This window comes from Arachis ipaensis, chromosome B5, assembly GCF_059453495.1.
Source record: "Arachis ipaensis isolate K30076 ecotype BB chromosome B5, ASM5945349v1, whole genome shotgun sequence".
NCBI lineage: Eukaryota > Viridiplantae > Streptophyta > Magnoliopsida > Fabales > Fabaceae > Arachis > Arachis ipaensis.
The window spans coordinates 130,061,360-130,073,651 of NC_142440.1; the positions used below are offsets into that span (position 1 = coordinate 130,061,360).

General features: G+C 42.8%; 2 non-coding genes and 1 pseudogene across 2 annotated transcripts; 1 reads left to right on the plus strand and 2 right to left on the minus strand.

Moving 5' to 3' along the window:
- The first annotated feature begins 861 nt into the window (after positions 1-861).
- LOC148565777 (uncharacterized) lies at positions 862-1,921 on the plus strand (annotated as a pseudogene).
- Positions 1,922-8,737: 6,816 nt separating this feature from the next.
- On the minus strand, positions 8,738-8,845 carry LOC148565778 (small nucleolar RNA R71). The gene has a single exon (XR_015884375.1). It is a non-coding gene; the product is annotated as a small nucleolar RNA R71 (small nucleolar RNA).
- A 3,343-nt stretch (positions 8,846-12,188) lies between these two features.
- On the minus strand, positions 12,189-12,292 carry LOC148565779 (small nucleolar RNA R71). Its single transcript, XR_015883999.1, has one exon. It is a non-coding gene; the product is annotated as a small nucleolar RNA R71 (small nucleolar RNA).

Below are 12,292 nucleotides of genomic sequence, written 5' to 3' on the forward strand. Positions count from 1 at the left end.
TAGTGTAGGGGTATCTGGGGGTGATTTTTGTTTTTACTGTTTTAAGGGTTCCCGACCTCCCGTTTTGACTAAGTGGTGCCCCCGCTGTAGGTATGGCCGAGTGCCTCGTTCTTCCGAACTAGGCTCAGCGCCCACTAGCCGACTTCGTTGATCACTATGCTTGGGTTTCTTCTGATGTGAAGGATACCCCTTCCAAGGTCACGAAGGAGGGCCTCCAGGACTTGCGCCAGGCGGGGCTCTTGTGTGGGGTGTCTCAAGGTGGCGTTTTACCAAGTTTATGTCCCTGCTAATCGGGAGCGCGTTTGCTAGAAGAACTTGGCAGCTCCTCGGGTTGTTAACTGGTTGTGGGTTTTTGAACCCATGTTCACGACCTTGGGGGTTTACCTACACTTCTCCCCCTTTGTCATGGGTTTGCTGAACCGCTGTGACATAGCTCCATCACAACTGCACCCGAACAGCTGGGCTGCGATCCGGTGCTTTGAGATGGTTCGTGAATATCTTGAGCTTCCGACCTCTATAAATGTCTTCCTCTACCTTTTTCTTCTTACGAATCCTTCTCGCCAGGGGAAGGCGAAGAAGGGGTATATGTCCTTCAGGGCCCAACAAGTTCGTAGGATTTTTGGCCTTTTTAAGGATTTCTTCCACGACTTCAAGTCTACTTTTTTCAAGGTTAGGCCAATTGAAGGTCATCAACCTTTCTGGCTTACTGCCGAGAGGGAGAGGCAGATCCGGACATACTGGAGTTTCGGGGCAGGAACCGATTATTTGATAAAAATATCCTATGATTGGTTATGTCCGGAAGACCGTAATATTACCAATATCTTGTTGGCAATTTTTGGCGAGAAAAATCTTAACCCTCGTATGGTTATAGGGGACCGTGAGGCCGGCCGGTCGTATGTTGGTGAGTTTTTTACTTTTTGCATTTTGTGTTTTGCTCTTCTATCACTCACGCCTTTGCTTTTTCCTTCTTTTTTGCTTACAGTTTCCATGGTTGGTGGGAGAAAAACTTTGGCTGAATTGATGAATCTCATCCAAGGGGAGGTGAGGGTGGTGAGGACTCCTCGGCGACTCCTTCAGCGAGTCAGGACCAGGGGGATGCCGGGGAGGGCAGCGGTCGGGGTGACGGTGCCGACCAAAGTCAGTCGGAGAAGGTTGAGGCCCCCCTGAGAACACCTCGGGGAATCTGAGTGTGGAGGCGAAAGCTCCTTTTGAGGAGGAGGATTTGGGGTTTGGTGATGACGACTTGCAGGTCGTTAGCAACCCTAAGGAGAGAAAACGGGATTCCGAGAAGGCGCTCTCGGTTATGGAGAAGAATTTTGATACTGGGGGCTTCATCGAATCCCAGTTGCTCCCAGGCACCGAAGAGTTTTTCCGTGATGCCGACCTTTTTGGGCAGGCGAGGTGGATCTACCGCAATCTTCTTCGAGCTGCAGCTATTGCCAAGAAGGTGGAGCCTGTCTTGCGCAATTATCATGCTATGGAGGTGAAGCTTCGGGACTCCCAAAAAGATCTGACGGACTCAAGATCTCGGGAGGAGTCTCTGAAGACAAAATTATTAGAGCAGGAGAAGAAGGCTGAGGAGGATGCCAAGGAGATCAATAGGCTGGTGAATCGGGACATCGCCTTGATGAAAGATTTGAATACCGCTCGTGGTGAGACTGCTGCTGCTAAGAAGAAGGCTAAAGAATTTGAGGAAAAGCTGAAGTTGGCGGAGGGCTCGGCAGAGGCTGCTCGTCAGGAGATGGTTGCTTTGAAGAAGAAAAACAAGGAGCTTGCAAAGGGGGCCCGGGAGGCCGTGAAGCTGACTGAGGAGGGGATCAAGCTTCAGGTGGCCGTGCTGGCTCCCGATCTCGATCTTTCCCAAATTGGAGCTCTCAAGACTGTTGAGGATGGGAAGATTGTTGATATCTTCAAGTCTTGAGATTTTATGCTTCTTGTCTTATCTTTTTGTAATTTTTTTTACCTCTGGGCCTGTTTAAGGCGCCTTTTAGTTGTAACAGATATTTTGGCACTTTATCTATATTAGGCCATTTTCTGTTTATTGTTTGCTTTCTCGGGCTGTCGTGGCCTTGCTTTTATTATTTATTTTTCGCTTACTCGGGACGTCTAGGCCTTTTGGTTTACCGTTTTATGGTATTTACCGTTTTTGTTGCTTGTCGCGGAGCCGTTCTTGCTTTGGGTCCCTTTGGTTCCCGGGGTGATCAGTCCTGGGTTTTCGTTAGGTCGACCGTATATTTTTTGCCGTTTCGTCGTTTTGATGTGAATCTTGCAAAAAGTCATTTATTATATACTCATTATAGAACTTTTAAACAAAAAAGTGATGCAATGCATAATTAAGTGAAAGATAGTAAAAAGGGATGCAAAGGGAATTAGTGGGAGGGAGCGAGGTCGTCAGATCGTGTGGTTGCTTTTTCTTATGAGTAGAACCTCTTTAGGTTTGCCATGTTCCATGTTCTCGGTACCTCGCTTCCATGTAACTTCTCCAACTTATAGCCTCCTTTGCCGAGGACCTCTCTTACCGTGTAAGGGCCTTCTCAGTTTGTTGCCAACTTGCCTTCTCCTGGGGTTGGCAGCCCTATGACGTTGCGTCGTAAGACCAAGTCACCTTCTCCCAAGATTCTTTTTAGCACCTTGCCATTGAACCTTAAGGCTATCCTTTTCTTTATTGCTATTTCTGTTAGGTGCGCCATTTACCTTGTTTCATCAACCAGATCTTTTTCGATCGCTTCATTTCCTCCTCCGAGGAGTAACCTTGGACTCGGTTCCCCGACTTCGACTGGGATGACTGCGTTGACCCCGTATGTGAGTCGGAAGGGGGTTTCACCAGTGGATGATTGGGGGGGGGTGGTCCTGTAAAACCATAGGAATGAAGCTAGCTCGTCTGCCTATGAGCCCTTTTTTCCCTCAAGTCGCTTCTTTAACCCTTTTAGGATAACTTTGTTGGCTGCCTCCACCTGGCCATTGGTTTGGGGGTGTTCGACCGAGGAGAATATTTGCTTGATTCCCAGTTCTGCTAGGAATCCTTTGAACTTCTTGTCGGTGAATTGTGTCCCGTTGTCTGATATGACGATTTCAGGGATTCCAAACCTGGTGACCACTTGCCTCCACATGAATTTTTGGCAATTTGCTGAAGATATGCTAGCCAGTGATTCTGCTTCTACCTATTTGGTGTAGTAGTCTATGGCTACTATCAAGTATTTCACTTGCCCAGGCCCAGGTGGGAACGGCCCCAAGAGGTCGACTTCCCATTGGGCGAAAGGTCAGGGGGCCATCATCAGGTTGAGTTCTTCAGGTGGTGCTTTGTAGAAGTTGGCATTTTCCTGGCATTTTTTGCATTTTCTGACGAACTCCTGGGTGTCCGACATCATTGTGGGCCAGTAATATCCTGCTCGGATGATCTTTCTCGCCAGCGATCTTCCCCCGATGTGGTGACCACAACACCCCCTCGTGGACTTCTCTTAGGACGTAGTCCGTCTGGTCGGGGCGTAGGCATTTGAGTAGGGGTTGGTGGAGTCCTCGCTTGTACAACTGTCCTTGTATGATCACATATTTGGAGGCTTCCCTTCTGGTGGTCTGTGCTTCTTTCTCATTCTTGGGGGTTTCACCATGCTCTAGGTATTGGAGGATAGGATCTATCCAAGAGGAGGGGTTCGGCATCTGGGCTGCGCACATGATGATTGCAGGTTCAGTTGCTAGCCCTTGGATTAAGGATCTGTTTTCTGTCCCGGGTTTGGTTTTTGCTAGTTTAGAAAGGAGGTCGGCTCGGGTGTTTTTTTTTCTACGGACGTGCTGAATTGTGACTTCCTCAAAGATTTTGCATAGCTCCTTTACCTTTTCTAGGAATTTTTGTAGTAGTGCGTCCCTGGCTTGGTAGTTGCCATTATGAGAGGTGACGATCTGGGAGTCGCTACTGACTTCCACCCTTGATGCTCCGACCTTGCTAGTTTGGAAAAGAGGTCGGCTCGGGCGTTTCTTTCTCTAGGGACATGCTGAATTGTGACTTCCTCAAAGTTTTTGCATAGCTCCTTTACCTTTTCTAGGTATTTTTCCAGTAGTGCGTCCCTGGCTTGGTAGCTGCCGCTTATCTGAGAGGTGATGGTCTGGGAGTCGCTACTGACTTCCACCCTTGATGCTCCGACCTCTTTGGCTAATATCAACCCTCCTATCAGGGCCTCACACTCTGCCTGGTTATTGGAGACTGGGAAGTCGAATATGATTGATTGTTCATAGGCTACTCCTACCGAGTTTTTGAGAATGATCCCAGCCCCTCCGAACGTTTGGTTGGATGCTCCGTCAACATGGAGCTTCCACCGTGTGTTCGGTACGTCAGGAGCCTCCCCTGTGACTTCTACCAGGAATTCGGTCATGGCTTGGGCTTTGATTGCCTGCTTAGGTTCGTATTGCAAATCATATTGGGACAACTATATCGCCTATGCCATCATTCTTCCCGCGAGGTCGGGTTTCTGGAGGACCTGCCGAATGGCTTGGTCAGTTCTCAGGATGATCACGTGTCCTTGGAAGTACTGCTTTAGCCTTCTGGATGAGGTTAGTAGGGTGTAGGCCAACTTTTCCAACTTGGTGTACTTCAACTCCGCCCCTTGAAGTACTTTGCTGATGAAGTATATTGGGCGTTAAGTCTTGTCTTCTTCTCGGAGAAGGACTGCCGCCATTGCTTGTGTGGTTACAGCTAGGTATAAGTACAGGGGCTCCCCTTTTCTAGGCATGCTGAGTACGGGCGGTTATGAGAGTATCTTTTTGAAGTGGTTGAGCGCTTCTTTGCACGCCGGAGTCCACTCGAAGGTGATTCCTTTCTTCATTAGGTTGAAGAACGGGATGGCCCTTTCTGCCGAGGCCCCGAGGAACCGAGATAGAGCCGTAAGTTTCCCGGTGAGTCATTGCACGTCTTTGACACACCCAGGACTCGTCATTTTGAGGACGGCTTCGCATTTGTCTGGGTTGGCCTCTACCCTTCTTTGTGTTATCATGAATCCTAAGAATTTCCCTGCTTCCATGGCGAATGCGCATTTGAGTGGGTTGAGCCTCATTTTGAATTTTTTTAGTGCTTTGAAAACAGCCTGGAGGTCGTCTATTAGCCTGTTTGGTTTTGCTGTTTTCACCAGAATGTCGTCAACGTATACTTCTATTGACTTGCAGATGCGGTCATGGAAGACCTTGCTCATTAGTCTTTGGTAGGTGGCCCCTGTGTTCTTCAGCCCAAAGGGCATTACTTTGTAGCAATAAGTACCCCCTGGCGTTATGATTGCCATTTTGTCCTCGTCAGGTCGGTGCATCGGGATCTGGTTATAGCCCGAGTAGGCATCCATGAACCTGAGAAAACGATATCCTGCCGCCGAGTCGACTAAGGTGTCTATGTTGGGGAGGGGGAAAGAGTCTTTTGGGCATGCTTTGTTCAGATCAGAGTAATCAATGCACATTCTTCACCTTCCGCTGGCTTTCTTGACTAGGACAACATTGGACAGCCATGTTGAATACTCGAGTTCTTTGAGGAATCCTGCTTCTAGTAACCCTGCTGTTTGTCTGGCGACTTCGTCGGCCCTTTCTTGAGACATCTTTCTTTGCCGCTAGGCTACTGGTTTGGCATCAGGTTTCACGGCTAGTCGGTGGGACATGACCTCGGGGTCCAGCCCCGGCATGTCTGATGGTGTCCACGTGAAGAGATCGCCGTTTGCCCTTACAACCTCCATGAGGGGGCCCTTGAGTTCATGGGGCAGGTTCCAATTTACAAAGGTAAACTGATCTGCCGACTTCCCTATCTTAAACTTTTTCATGTTCCCCTCTGGTTCTGGTCTCAGCTTGTCCTCCATTCTGACGTCCAGGTCTGCCAACAACACGCCAGCTGCCCTCTTAGATTCTTTCCTTAAGGAGAGACTGGCGCTGTCGCAGGCGACTTCCGTTTCTAGGTCTCCCCTTATGGAGCCAGCTGTTCCCTTGTCCGTTATAAACTTTATTGTCAGGAACGTGGTGCATATTATAGCTGAGAATTCATTGATGGTCTTTCTGCCCAGGATAATATTGTAGGATGTAGAGTCTCTAAGGACTACAAAGTTTGCCATAACCGATTTTTTGGCGTCACCGGTTCCCAAGCAGATTGGGAGGGAGATCGTCCTGTTGGATTTTATGTAGTTATCGCCTAATCCCATGATTCCGTGTTGGTGATTCTTGAAGTCAGGCTCCTTGAGCCCCATGGCGTCGAACACGTTTCTGAATAAGATGTTAGAATCAGCTCCCATATCGACGAGGATTTGTCTGACTAATCCTGTCCCGACCATCGCAGTAACCACCATGGGGGGGTTCTCGGGGAGGTCGTGAAACCATTTATCTTCTGGGCCAAAGGATATTGTGGGAGCTTTTTTGCTGGCGACGGGACCTTCTGTCGAGATAGAGAGTACCTGAGTATCCTTTTTCGCTGCCGATTTGGAATTAGGAGGGCTGTCGCGCCCGACCATGACGTTGACCACAAAGGTTGGGGGTTATTGTCATCCCCAATGGGTTCTTGTCTTGGCTTGACAGTTCGGCTACCATTATTTTATGATTTATATTGTGTTTAATTGTGTGGTTTTATCAAATTTTTACCCACTTATTCATATGATAAGCATGTATTTACAATTCCTTCCCAAAATCACTCCATGGTTGAAAACTTGCTTTATAGAGACTTTTAATTATGTATTTTAATTTTTCTTTATCCCATTCGATGCCGTGATTTGTGTGTTAAGTGTTTCAGGCTTCATAGGGCATGAATGGCTTGGAAATTGGAGAGGAGGTTTGCAAAAATAGAAGGAACACAAGAAACTAAGGAGATGACCAGCGAGCAATGACGCGAGTGCATGGCCCACGCAAACGCACGAAGTGAAGAATTCGCAGCGATGCAGACGCGTGCCTGACGCAAACGCGTCGATTGGAGTCCGCACGAGCGACGCGAACGTGTGAACCATGTGAACGCGTGACAAGAAAAATCGCTGACTGACGCGAACGCGTGGACGACGCGTACGCGTGACCTGCGCGATCTGCAAAATAATAGAATACGCTGGGGGCAATTTCAGGCCGCTTTTTGACCCAGTTTTCGGCCCAGAAACACAGACTAAACCTAGAGAACATACAGATACTTAACACGCATCCACAAACATTCAGATTCATCACATTAGAATTACACTTAGTTTTATATATGAGTTTTTAGAGTTGCATTACATTGATAGTTTTATGTTTTTGCTTGGATTTTTGGATGCTAAAAGTCATTACCTCCGTTGAAGACATTACTTTAGTTTGTTTCCTTATTCCCTTATTTTTAATTAGTTACTCATTGACTCTATTCAATTAAGTATGTTACATTTTGAATTTATTAATATATGAAGTTATTTTTATTTTAATTAATTATGTCTTCTCATATTTTTATGATTATTAATTTCATGTCAATGGAGTAGAATTTCTACTTGACATGGGGGTTGATTAAGAGGTGATACTTGAGTTGGAATACTCAAGTGCTTGGTTAAACTGGACGTTGTTAGCTAACTTCATACTTACTAACACTAGACCTCCCTAAGGGAGAGGGCTAGGACCTGAGGGTAAGAGTCAGTTCAATCACTATACCTTTCCTTATTTAGTAAGGGAAAATCGAGTGAGAACAACAACCTTTTTACACCACACTTGAGAAGATCCCAACAAGGATAGAAGTTCCACTTAGTTATTCCCCCAGTCAAGGCCTTTTTATTCAGAGTATCAATAATTATTCTTAGTTTATTTTTATTGCCTTAATTCACAATTATTTTAATTGCTCATTATCAAACTCAACTTTCTGGGAATTTTTTGATTAATAAAATAGCACTCGTGCCTGCAACTCGTTGGGAGACGACCTGGGACTCATACTCCCAGTATTTTATTTCTAAACTTTGTGACAACCCTTTTTAAATTGGTGAGGCAGATCTTAGCTGGTTAAGAGCTATACGTGCAATGCTGTCTCTTAATTGAAATCTATAAATTGGTTAACTTCTGCCACCCATCAATTTTTGGCGTCGTTGCCGGGGAGTTGCAATAGTGTGCTAAATTATTAATTAGTATATATATTTTATTTTTTTATTTGCATATTTTATTTTTATTTATGTTACCATGAGTTACATGTCTTTCTCATTGAATCACGCGTTCATTGCCTGATCCGAGTTTAGTCCAATTTGATCCTGAAATTGAAAGAACTCTTTCACATATTAGACGAACTCGACGTCGGTTAGCCTCCGAGGGTGGTGAAGTGGTTATTATCAATTCACCAGTCTCATCTGAGGGCGAATCTGAACCGCCATCTGAGAGCGAGACAAGCTCATTTACTACTGATCTAGTTGATTTACGTGCAGAAAATATGGCAGCACCTAGGAGGATTACTCTCCAGGAGGCAGGAGTCCCAGATTTTACACTGCAGCCATATCAAGTGCATCACCCAACTGCAGCTGCAGATTTTGAACTAAAAACTGCACTGATCAACTTGATGCCCAAGTTTTATGGCTTACCTGCTCAAGAGCCTATCAAGCACCTTAGGGATTTCCAGACATCCTGTTCTACTATTAGGCGTCATGGTGCAGATGAAACTTCTATTCTGTTAACCGCTTTCCCATTTTCTCTTGAGGGAAAAGTGAGGGAGTGGTACTACTCCCAACCTAAAGCAACTGTTACCAACTGGGATACACTCAGAAGAGAATTTTTGGAAAAATACTTCCCAGCTGAAGTCATAGATAGACTGAGAAAAGAGATCTCTTGCATTGTTCAAGGTGAATCAGAGACTCTCTTTGAATATTGGGAGCGCTTTAACAATCTCCTGGACGCATGTCCCCATCACATGATTGGTAAACTAGTATTGATCAGCTACTTCACCCAAGGCATGAACCCCCAGGATAAAACTACACTGGAAGGTACCAGTAATGGTTCTCTGAAAGAGTACAAAACCGCAGATGAAGCATGGCAACTGATTAGCGACTTAGCTGAGTCCACAAGGAATCACAGACAGAGGTGCAACCCCAAAGCTATTGCAGAGATTTCCACTAGCAAAGAGACTACTGCTCTCACCCAGAGTATATGTGAAATGACCAACCTACTGAAGCAGATGCAGTTGAATCAACAACAAGCACAACAAGCTCAGCCTTCACCACAACAGAGCCAACAGTTGGTTCCACAAAGAATATGCGAGATCTGTGCTGATTATAGTCATTATACTGATGAATGCCCACAGCTCCAGGAAGACAACACTGTGGCAGCCACTCACAACTTCTATGACCACCCGAATCAAGGATACAATCAACAAGGTGGCAACTACAACCAAGGTAGCAACAATAACCATGGATGGCAAGACAACTCCAACCAAGGCTGGAGAGATAATTCTAACCATGGCTGGAGGGATAACTTTAACAGAGGAGGCAGAGACAATAATAGAAACCAGAGGTGGAATAATAATAACAATAACAGACAGCAGAATCAGAACCAACCTTACAGAGCACCTCACCTAAGATAATCACAAGGACCCCAGCAAACCCAACAACAAGTTTCTCAGACTGCTTATTCTAGTTCCTCATCAAATGACGAGATGATCCGTTCTCTCGCACAAGGACAACAAGACATGCATGCTCAGCTGAACTCTAGTCTGAATGGCTTAACTGCCACTTTACAAGCTCTCGTATGATTGGATGAAGACAGCAGGAAAGCAGAGGTTCAGGAGGAACGAAAGCATCTCTATACGCTTATCTGAAATTCTCACCAATGAATTACATAAGTACCTCTATCTTTATTTTATGTTTTATTTATCTTTTTATGATTAAATCTCTATAACCATTTGAATCCGCCTGACTGAGATTTACAAGGTGACCATAGCTTGCTTCAGGCCGACAATCTCCGTGGGATCGACCCTTACTCACGTAAGGTTTATTAGTTGGACGACCCAGTGCACTTGCTGGTTAGTTGTGCAGAATTGTGACAAAGTGTGACTCGCATTTGAGAGCACCAAGCCATTGGTGCCATTGTTGAAGACCACGATTTCGTGCACCAAGTTTTTGGCACCGTTGCCGGGGATTGTTCGAGTTTGGACAACTGACGGTTCATCTTGTTGCTCAGATTAGGTAAATTTATTTTAATTTTAATCTTTTTGTTTTTATTATTCTTATTTTTGAAAAAAATTATAGAAAAAATTTTTTTTCTTCTTTTTCATTTTTCCCAAAATAATTTTCGAAAAAACCAAAAAAAAAAATTTATGTTTCTTACTTGAATCTAGTGTCAAGTCATAAGTTTGGTGTCAATTGCATGTTTATCTCTTTCTTGCATTTTTCGAAAATTCATGCATTGCATTCTTCATGATCTTCTAGTTGTTCTTGGTAAGTCTTCTTGTTTGATCTTCATATTTTCTTGTTTTGTGTCTTTTCTTGTTTTTCATATGCACTTTCAATTTGTTAGTGTCTAAAGTTTGAAAATTTCTAAGTTTGGTGTCTTGCATGTTTTTCTTTTCTTAAAAATTTTCAAAAATAAGTTCTTGGTGTTCATCTTGACATTCAAAGTGTTCTTGGTGTTCATCTTGACATTCAAGGTGTTCTTGCATGCATTAGTTGTTTTGATTCATAATTCTTATGTTTTGTTTCAATTTAGTGTTTTTCTCTCTCATCATTAAAAATTCAAAAATAAAAAATATATCTTTCCTTGTTTTACTCATAAATTTCAATTTCAAAATTCTATCTTTTCAAATCTTTTTCAAAAATCAAATCTTTTTCATTTATTTTTATATATTTTTGAATTTTTTTTAAAAAATTTGATTTTCAAAATCTTTTTCCTATTCTTACTTCATATTTTCGAAAATCTCACTAACATTTAATTTTTAGATTCAAAAATTTCAAGTTGTTACTTGCCTATTAAGAAAGGTTCAATCTTTAAATTTTAAAATCATATCTTTTTGTTTCTTGTTAGTCAAGTAATCAACTTTAATTTTCAAAATCATACCTTTTTAATTTTCAATCATATCTTTTTGATTGCTAATTTCAAAATCTTTTTCAAAATCAAATCTTTTTAATTTCTTCTTCAATCATATCTTTTCAATCATATCCTTTTTTCATAAATTGCAATCATATCTTCTTTTTCAAATCTTTTTCAAAATAATTTTCAATCACATCTTTTTCAAAATCAATTTCAAAATCTTTTCTAACTTCTTATCTTTTCAAAATTTGATTTTCAAATCTTTTTCAATTAACTACTTGACTTTTTGTTTGATTTTGAAAGTTTACTATTTCAATCATATCTTTTTCAAAACTACCTAACTAATTCTCTCTCTAATTTTTGAAAATCACCTTCCTCTTTTTCAAATTTCCTTTTTAATTAACTAATTGTTTTAATTTCAATTTAATTTGATTTCAATTTTAATTTTCGAATTTTAACTTTAATTTTAAAATATTTTTATTTTATTTTATTTTTTCGAATTCTTCTCTTCCTCACCTCCTTCTATTTATTTATTCATCTACTAACACTTCTCCTCCACCCAAAAATTCGAACCCCATCCCCCTCTCTGTGTTCGAATTTTTCCTCTTCTCCTTCTTACATTCTTCTCTTCTTATACTTGCATAAGGAATCTCTATACTGTGACATAGAGGAATCCATATTTTCTTTTGTGTTCTCTTCTTTTTCATATGAGCAGGAACAAGGATAAGAACATTCTTGTTGAAGCTGATCCTGAACCTCAAAGGACTCTGAAGAGGAAGCTAAGGGAAGCTAAAGCTCAACTCTCTGGAGAAAATCTGACAGAAATTTTTGAAAAAGAAGGAGACATGGCCGAAAATAACAACAATGCAAGGAAGATACTTGGTGACTTTACTGCACCAAATTCCAATTTACATGGAAGAGGCATATCAATCCCTGCCATTGGAGCAAACAATTTTGAGCTGAAACCTCAATTAGTTTCTCTGATGCAACAGAATTGCAAGTTTTATGGACTTCCATCTGAAGATCATTTTCAGTTCTTAACTGAATTCTTGCAGATATGTGATACTGTTAAGACCAATGGGGTTGATCCCGAGGTCTACAGGCTCATGCTTTTCCCGTTTGCTGTGAGAGACAGAGCTAGAATATGGTTGGACTCTCAACCTAAAGATAGCTTGAACTCTTGGGATAAGCTGGTCACGGCTTTCTTAGCCAAGTTCTTTCCAACTCAAAAGCTTAGTAAGCTTAGAGTGGATATTCAAACCTTCAGACAGAAAGAAGGTGAATCCCTCTATGAAGCTTGGGAGAGATATAAGCAACTAACCAAAAAGTGTCCATCTGACAT